We start from the raw sequence: 10835 nt of genomic DNA on the forward strand, positions 1-10835 counted from the left end.
GATGGTACTGGGACAATCAAATGTGTGTCCCATATTGAATTTGTTAGAAGATATTGTGTTATCACCTTTCAGCTCACCTGGCATAAAAGGTCATATGAACTTGGGTGATGTTTAACATTTCTTTTATTTCAGGATAAGTTTTGTGTGTTCATCTGTCCGTCCAAATACATGTTCAATACATCACATGATGCTGTCAATAACTAATCTTTTTGGTAGTGATGGTCTGAGGATTCACAAAAGAATCAAATTCTCCAGTCATTGGTGGAAAAGATATCAAAATAATACCTTAACTTTTCTTATCTCAAATAACCAGAAAAACATATTGGCAACAAATATAAATGAAGAATCATAGTTAAGCAAAATTTTAAGTAAACTGCTCAACTGGCATAGAAGTCATGTATTCTCTGCCTTAACTTGGTGTCTGTAGTCGTTCATTACTTGTATGATTCAGAATTGCCCAGAAAACTATTATCAGCAGATATAAATATAGAATCAAGATTTCTCCACATTTCCTATAAACATGTCCTCATTTAGTAGGACTTTATCATATGTGTGTCCCCACTTCATTGTACTTGGACAATCATATGTGTGTCCCATATTGAATTTGTTAGAAAATAATTTGTTATCACCTTTCATTTCACCTGGCATAAAGGGTCATATAAGCTTGGCTGATGTTCAACATTTCTTTTATTTCAGGAGCTTTAAAGATTAGTAATCCCTGTTCGTCTGTCCGTTCAAATTTATTTTTAATATATCACATAATGTTGTCAATCACTAATCTTGTAGTTAGTGATGGTCTGATGATTCACAAAAGTGTCAAATTCTTCTGTCATTGGTGTAAAAGATAGAAGCATGATACCATAACTTCTCTTATCTCAAATAACAAGACAAAACATATTGGCAACACATATTAATGAAGAATCATAATTTTGCAAAATTTTAACTAAACTGCTCACATGGCATAGAAGGTCATGTATGCTTTGCCTTAAATTAGTGTCTGTAGTCGTCCATTAATTTTAAGATTCAGAATTACCCAAAAACTATTATCAGCAGAAAAAATATAGAATCAAGATTTCTCCAAATTTCCACTAAACATGTCCTCATTTAGTAGGACTCTATCATATGTGTGTCCCCCCTTGATAGTAATTCGATATTTATATGTGTGTCCCATATTGATTTTCCTAGAACATGTTGTGCTATCACCTTTTATCTTCTCTGACATAAGAGGTTGACCGAGCTTATGTTGATGTTCAACATTTCGTTCATTTCAGGGGCTTTAAAGATTTCCTAATATCTCTTTTTCTGTATCTCCCAACAAATATAAATGAAGAAACATGATTTCTCAAAATATATTCTAAATATGTCACCTGGCATTAAATGTGGTGTAAGCTTGTGAGTCAGGTTGGTGTCCGTGGTAATCCATTACTTCTCCGATTCAGAATTACCAAAAGAGTATTATAAGAATAAAACCAAAAGATTCAAGATTTCTCAACATTTCCACCTTAGCATGTCCTCATTTAGTAGGACACTACCATATGTGTGTCCCCACTTGATGGTAATTGGACAATCATATGTGTGTCCCATATTGAATTTGTTAGGAAATGTTTTGTTATCACCTTTTAGCTCACCTGGCATGAAAGGTCACATGAGCTTGGCTGATATTCAACATTTCTTTTATAGCACAGGTCTTGTGTTTTACAAAGGATATGAACCCTAGATAACATTCCTATAACACAGGTCCTGTGTTTTACAAGCGATATCAACCCTAGATAACATTCCTATAACACAGGTCTGGTGATTTACAAGAGATTTTAACACTAGATAACATTCCTATAACACAGGTCTGGTGTTTTACAAGTGATATGAGCACTAGATAACATTCATACAACACATGTCCTGTGTTTTACAAGAAATATGAACCCTAGATAACATTCCTATAACACAGGTCCTGTGTTTTACAGGGGATATCAACCCTTGATAACATTCTTATATAACAGGTCCTGTGTTTAACAAGAGAAATCAACTCTAGATAATATTCCTATAGGACATGTACTGTATTTTACAAGGGATATGAACCCTAGATAACATTAAATAACACCGGTCCTGTGCTTTACAAGAGATATGAACCATATATAACATTCCTATAACACAGGTCCTGTGTTTTACAAGCGACATCAACCCTATATAACATTCCTATAACACAGGTCCTGTGTGTTACACGCGATATGAACCCTAGGAACATTCCTATAACAAAGGTCTTGTGTTTCACCAGCGATATCAACCCTAGGAACATTCCTATAACAAAGGTCTTGTGTTTTACAAGTGATATGAACCCTAGACAGCATTTCTATTACAAAGGTCCTGTGCTTTACAAGACATATGAACCCTAGATAACATTCCTATAGCACAGGTCCTGTGTTTTACTAATAACATTCATAAAACTTTGTTCCTGTGTTTTACAGGGAATATGAACCCTAGATAACCATCCTATAACAATGGTACAGAGTTTTATAAGGGATATGCACCCTAAATAACATTCCAATAACACAGGTCCTGTGTTTTACAAGCGATATAAACACTAGATAAAATGCCAATAACACAGGTCTTGTGTTTTACAAGCGATATGAACCCTAGATAACATTCCTATAACACAGGTCTTGTGTTTTACAAGGAATATGAACCCTATATAACCTTCCTAAGGCATATGTCCTGTGTTTTACACGAGAAATGAACCCTAGAAAACATTCCTATTACACATGTTCTGTGTTTTACAGGGGATATCAACCCTAGATAACATTCGTATAACACAGGTCCTGTGTTTTACAAGTGAAAGGAACCTTAGATAACATTCCTATCACACAGGTCTTGTGTTTTACAAGGAAAATGAACCCTAAATAGCATTTCTAGAACACAGGTCTTGTGTTTTACAAGTGATATGAACCCTATATACCATTCCTATAACACAGGTCCTATGTTTTACAAGGGTTACGAACCCTAGATAACCTTCCTATAACACAGGTTTTGTGTTTTACAAGGGATATCAACCCTAGATTACATTCCTATAACACAGGTCTTGTGTTTTACAAGCAATATGAATCCTAGATAACGTTCATATAACACAGGTTTTGTGTTTTACAAGGGATATCAGACCTAAATAACATTCCTATAACACAGATCTTGTGTTTTACAAGGGATATTAACACTAGATAACATTCCTATAACACAGGTCTTGTGTTTTACAAGTGATATGAACCCTAGATATTATTCCTATAACACAGGTCTGGTGTTTTACAAGCGATATGAACCCTAGATAACATTCCTTTAACACAGGTCTTGTGTTTTACAAGGGATATCAACCCTAGATAACATTCCTATAACACAGGTATTGTGTTTTACAAGCGATATGAACCCTAGATAACATTCCTATAACACAGGTTTTGTGTTTTACAAGCGATATGAACCCTAGATAACATTCCTATAATACAGGTCCTGTGTTTTACAAGAGATATGAACCCTAGATAACATTCCTATAACGCAGGTCTTGTGTTTTTAAAGGGATATCAACCCTAAATAACATGCATATAACACAAGTCCTGTGTTTTACAAGAGATATCAACCTTAGATAACATTCCTTAAACACAGGTCTTGTGTTTAACAAGCGATATGAACCCGAGATAACATTCCTATAACACAGGTCCTTTGGTTTACAAGCGATATGAACCCTAGATAACATTTCTATAACACATGTATTGTGTTTTACAAGGGATATCAACCCTAGATTTCATGCCTATAACACAGGTCCTGTGTTTTACAAGCGATATGAACCCTAGATAACATTTCTATAACACAGGTATTGTGTTTTACAAGGGATGTCAACCCTAGATACCATTCCTATAACACTGGTCCTGTGTTTTACAAGCGATATGAACCCAAGATAACATTCCTATCACACAGGTCCTGTGTTTTACAAGAGATATGAACCCTAGATAACATTCCTATAACAGAGGTCTAGTGTTTTACAAGCGATATGAACCCTATTTAACATTCCTATATCACAGGTCTTGTGTTTTACAAGCGATATGAACCCTAGATAACGTTCATATAACATTGGTACCGTGATTTACGAAGCCCATTTAAAATGTACAAAAAAGATTGACGATTTCTCAAATTTTCAAAAAAAAGTCCTCATTTAGTAAGATTCAATCATGTGTGTCCCCAATTGATGTTACTTGGACAAGCATACGTGTACCCACTTGATTTTACTTAGTCAAGTATATTTCCCAGTTTGATTTTTGTTAGAAAGAGATATGAACCCTAGATAACATTCCTATAACGAAGGTCTTGTGTTTAACAAGCGAAATGAACCCTAGATAACATTCCTATAACACAGATCTTTTGTTTCACAAGCGATATGAACCCTAGATAACATTCTTATAACACAAGTTCTGTGTTTTACAAGGGATATGAACACTAGATAACATTCCTATAACGCAGGTCTTGTGTTTTTAAAGGGATATCAACCCTAAATAACATGCCTATAACACAAGTCCTGTGTTTTACAAGAGATATCAACCCTAGATAACATTCCTATAACACAGGTCTTGTGTTTTACAAGCGATATGAACCCTAGATAACATTCCTATAACACAGGTCCTTTGGTTTACAAGCGATATGAACCCTAGATAACATTTCTATAACACAGGTATTGTGTTTTACAAGGGATATCAACCCTAGATACCATTCCTATAACACAGGTCCTGTGTTTTACAAGCGATATGAACCCTAAATAACATTTCTATAACACAGGTATTGTGTTTTACAAGGGATGTCGAACCCAGGATACCATTCCTATAACACAAGTTCTGTGTTTTACAAGCGATATGAACCCTAGATAACATTCCTATCACACAGGTCCCGTGTTTTACAAGCGATATGAACCCTAGATAACATTCCTATAACAGAGGTCTAGTGTTTTACAAGCGATATGAACCCTATATAACATTCCTATATCACAGGTCTTGTGTTTCACAAGCGATATGAACCCTAGATAACGTTCATATAACATTGGTACCGTGATTGACGAAGCCCATTTAAAATGTACAAAAAAGATTGACGATTTCTCAAATTTTCAAAAAAAAAGTCCTCATTTAGTAAGATTCAATCATGTGTGTCCCCAATTGATGTTACTTGGACAAGCATACGTGTACCCACTTGATTTTACTTAGTCAAGTATATTTCCCAGTTTGATTTTTGTTAGAAAGAGATATGAACCCTAGATAACATTCCTATAACGTAGGTCTTTTGTTTCACAAGCGATATGAACCCTAGATAACATTCTTATAACACAAGTTCTGTGTTTTACAAGGGATATGAACACTAGATAACATTCCTATAACGCAGGTCTTGTGTTTTTAAAGGGATATCAACCCTAAATAACATGCCTATAACACAAGTCCTGTGTTTTACAAGAGATATCAACCCTAGATAACATTCCGATAACACAGGTCTTGTGTTTTACAAGCGATATGAACCCTAGATAACATTCCTATAACACAGGTCTTTTGTTTTACAAGCGATATGAACCCTAGATAACATTTCTATAACACAGGTATTGTGTTTTACAAGGGATATCAACCCTAGATACCATTCCTATAACACAGGTCCTGTGTTTTACAAGCGATATGAACCCTAGATAACATTCCTATAACACAGGTATTGTGTTTTACAAGCGATATGAACACTAGATAACATTCCTATAATACAGGTCCTGTGTTTTACAAGAGATATGAACCCTATATACATTCCTATAACACAGGTCTTGTGTTTTAAAAGGGATATCAAACCTAGATAACATTCCTAAAACACAAGTCTTGTATTTTACAAGAAATATCAACCGTAGATAACATTCCTATAACACAGGTCTTGTGTTTTACAAGCGATATGAACCCTAGATAACATTCCTCTAACACAGGTCCTGTGTTTTACAAGAGATACGAACACTAGATGACATTCCTATAACACTGGTCTTGTGTTTTTCAAGGGATAACAACCCTAGATAACGTTCATATAACACTGGTATTGTGTTTTACAAGGGTTATCAACCCTAGATAACGTTCATATAACATTGGTCCTGTGTTTTACAAGCGATTTGAACGCTAGATAACATTCCTATATAACATGTCCTGTGTTCTACAAAGGATATGAACCCTAGATAACATTCCTTTAACACAGGTCCTGTGTTTTACAAGAGATATCAACCCTAGATAACATTCCTATAACACAGATTTTGTGTTTTACAAGAGATATGAACCCTAGATAACATTCCTAAAACGCAGGTCTTGTGTTTTTAAAGGGATATCAACCCTAGATAACATTCCTATAACAAAAGTCCTGTGTTTTACAAGGGATATCAACCTAGATACCATTCCTATAACACAGGTCTAGTGTTTTACAAGCGATATGAACCCTAGATAACATTCCTATAACAGAGGTCTAGTGTTTTACAAGCGATATCAACCCTAGATAACATTCCTATAACACAGGTCTTATATTTTACAAGCGATATGAACCCAAGATATCATTCCTATATCACAGGTCTTGTGTTTTACAAGCGATAAGAACCCTAAATAACATTCCTATAACAGAGGTCTAGTGTTTTACAAGAGATATGAACCCTAGATAACATTCCTATAACGGAGGTCTAGTGTTTTACAAGCGATATGAACCCTAAATAACATTCCTATAACACAGGTCCTTTGGTTTACAAGCGATATGAACCCTAGATAACATTTCTATAACACAGGTATTGTGTTTTACAAGGGATATCAACCCTAGATACCATTCCTATAACACAGGTCCTGTGTTTTACAAGCGATATGAACCCTAAATAACATTTCTATAACACAGGTATTGTGTTTTACAAGCACTACTGGACGAAAAAACAACTGTCCATACCAGTAACAGTCGTTGTACGACTGTCTTAGTCTGTAAAAGACAAGTAATGACTGTCAAATCTGTCATATTTCGTTGCAACAGTTCATTTATGTCTGTCCCAACGTTTCTACGGGTTGTGAAAGTCAAATAATGCTACCATCAGTCATTTCAGAACTGTTGCAGTGGTTTTCGGCGTTGTCGCAGTCAAAATCTATTGATATCAGTCTTTCTAATAGTTGTGGCAGTTGCATAATGTCCGTCCAAACCTTTTAATAGTTGGGACAGTTAAAATTTGTTTGTGTCAACTTTTTAGACGTTGATGCAGTCAAAAAATGTTTGTCACAACGTTTTAAGAGTTGTGACAGTCGATAAATGTTTGTTACAACTTTCTAAAGGTTGGCACAGTCATTAAATGTTTATTACAACTTATAAAAGGTTGACACAGTCGTTAAATGTTTAGAACAAACACTTCATAGGTTGATACAGTCGGTAAATGTTTTAATACAAATATTTTAGCGTAACGGTGGCCCATCAGTGTAAAAAAAAGTTACGTCTCACCCGGCTCTCAAGATTTTATTTTGTTGAAATAGTCCATTACTGAGGGGGGATAGGACCTTTATCGGGACTCCGGGATTGGCTGTTTATAAATCCGGGATTTCGGGATTGACCCTTTCGGGATCCGGGAATTCTTTTGTTCGAATTTCGGGACCTCGGGATTTCGTGTTTTTTTAAGCCCGGGATTTCGGGATTTCGTGTTTTTAAGCTCGGGATTTCGGGATCAGGACCCCTCCTATCCTCCCTCATTACTTATACTACTTGTCTTTTTGTGAGATTGTAAACATGTTTTGCTGTTTATTCATTTATTTTGCGATCGTTGTTTGTCGTTTTCCATTTATTGCCGTGGCATTGTCCGTTCATTTTTGACAGTCATGTGCGTTTGACTTTAAATAATCCTTTTGATATCCTTACTTTTTATTTTATAATATCTGTTATATAACATTTTCGTTCATAACTGGTTTTAAAACCAGAAGCTTTCGTTTAAAATAGAGTTTTAATATTATTGCAGAAGAATGAGAAGATGATAATGGATTCATTCAAATTTATACTTGAAAAAGTTTTGATAAATTCTGCACAATAGAAAAATGTACAAGCCAGGGTGTACCTGAAATAAATTTAAAGATTATGACTAAGTTACCAATATTGTACATCATAATAAAACAGTTTTAATTCGAATTACACCAAGAGGGACATTTCCGATGATTAAAAAAATAATTAGTAAAATCTGAATGTCAAGTTTCATTAAAAACCGAAAACAATTCTTCACCGTAAACGTTTTACCCTCTTTAATTTTTTGTCGGCAAAAAAACCAGGACCTCAGGTCGGCAAACTATATTTTTACACAGGTAACTACAGATGTTAGACCACATGTTCAATAATCTGAGCTGGAAATTACAATCGGTGAGTAGAAATTATCAATATTTAAAGCATGTCTATCGAATAATCATGGATTCATAATTTTGAAGGGGAAATGTGCACATTTGTCGACTTACAGACCTTACAATATTTGTTCTCATTGGCGGATCCAAGGGGAGGGTTCCGAGGTTTCGACCCCCCCCCCTGTTTTTTGCCGGGCCCGCTCAATGCATTTGAATGGGGACATATAGTGGGACCCCCTTTTTGTCCTGGGTTTGCCCCCCCCCCCTTTTTTAAATTGCTGGATCCGCCACTGATCCTACGGAATCTATATCGAGATACCCCGATAGGCTATATAGCTATGAATCGACGATCTATATTAACACACTCGTGCATAGTTGCATATTCCTGGGAAAATATAGGCTTTAAGCTTCAATGTTAAAGTTGTGCGTCATAATAAATGAAATCACTGAAAGTTAAAAATGACACCATTCCCCTCCCCCTATTATCATGTGTATGTCATTTATTCCCTTAACTATTTTGCATACATCAACCTGAGTGGAATACAAAAAAGGTTACTCTAGCTATCCTCTCCTTTTTTGTAGGAAAAATTTGGTGGATTATATAGGGAATCACTCATGCATGACTGGATCCTGCCCCTAAGGACAGTCAGCAGCCCTGTCCCTTATGAAAAGTTCAGCCACTGACTTATATATCATGTAGTGTACATATTGTATGTTAATGAATTACTAACTCGTGAGTTGTGTCCTAAATTTGCATGAAATACTTGTCACTGGACATTTTATATAACCAACAACCAACTGATCTTTACATGTACGTAATGTGTTTCTCATCATGCTTATGCTGGATTACTAGTATTTTCTTGGTTTTGCTTTATCACCTGATAGTTTTTGTTCTATTAAGAATGCATTGTGACGTCACAATTTCCATAAAAAAAATCATGCATAGTCATAGTACATGTAGTACAAACACATGATTTGATCATAAAATGTTATGAAAGTATTAACTTTAAGATTAAATAGTGACTTATTTAGCAAGTGTCCACTTTCATTTAGATTTTAAATAATTCTCAAATCATGGACAACAAAACATTATCAATTTGATAATAGCAGGCATTGGGGCCCTTTATAGCTTGTTGTTCGGTTCGAGCCAAGGCTCCGTGTTGAAGGCCGTACTTTAACCTATAATGGTTTACTTTTAAATTGTTATTTGGATGGAGAGTTGTCTCATTGGCACTCACACCACATCTTCCTATATCTATTGAAAGTGAATAGGTATTTTATTAAAAATAGCAATAATCTTCAAAATAAAACAGTATTATTAAATTAATGTTCCTCAAACAAGACACAGAGTCATAAACAGTTGCCATTTAAACACACTTGATGAAACAAATTGTGTTAATTCAATTAGTAATTGTTTTATCATGTACATTGATGTACTACATTGTTTAAAAAACACATGTTAAAAGAGCAAAGCTAGCATCATAAAGTTATTCAGTTTAGATTTAACATAGAATTTATATTAAATCACTATAATTTGTTAATACTTTGAACCTAAACTATATATAATTATTTTATGTGAAATTTTCATATAAATTGTGCCCTGTAAGCATTGTTTTTTCAAAATACATTTGTGCCATATATGTTATCTCACTTACAAGTAGTAACATTCAATGGTCATTTTATTTATTCCGCAATGATAAAGACCCTTCTAATCATGAGTCAAATTTTTTGACACACATTCAATTGTGTTTTGGTTAATTTATTGTTGCATAACTGTTGGGTTGATGCATCATTGATATATATCCCACATCTCCTTTGATCATGTGCATTCACATACCACTGCAGATTTTTTGCAAAGTATTTTATGAAGCTCAAAATATTTTGTATAGATATAGTATTATCCAGTAAGTTGTCATAAAATTTAATGTGTTAACTGCATTGTACATGTTGTATCTACTAATTTAGTCTATAAATTTATTTTTATTCAAATTCAAAATAAACAATTAAAATATTTGTATTTACTGCATATGACCATGCAAATGTGACATTAAAATAGGTAATAATCAGGATGTTAACACTGGATATCCATAGGTAATAATCAGAAATGATGTAACTAATATACAAATGTACAAATTAAGACACAATAGCTTATATATTGCCCTGGGGGATAACATTTAATCTGTCATTGGTATAATGATATGATTTTATATCATATATATTTTTACTTACCAGTCAAGGAATATACATAAGGATTATCTCCCTTACAACGTTCTCATAACTCGCAACACCTGGATGATTTCAAACATCTATCTAACATTGATCATCCGGGTGAATGCCTCCTCAGTTTATCTTTCGGCGGCAACAAAATAAGACGTTCTCACTTTGAGACTTTCTATAATAGTCTCGTCGTTGCAAATTTTTATTTATGTACGTTTAATATTATCGTCCGCTCATATTGGACGATGG

Source organism: Mytilus trossulus, chromosome 8 (assembly GCF_036588685.1).
Source record: "Mytilus trossulus isolate FHL-02 chromosome 8, PNRI_Mtr1.1.1.hap1, whole genome shotgun sequence".
NCBI classification, from domain to species: domain Eukaryota; kingdom Metazoa; phylum Mollusca; class Bivalvia; order Mytilida; family Mytilidae; genus Mytilus; species Mytilus trossulus.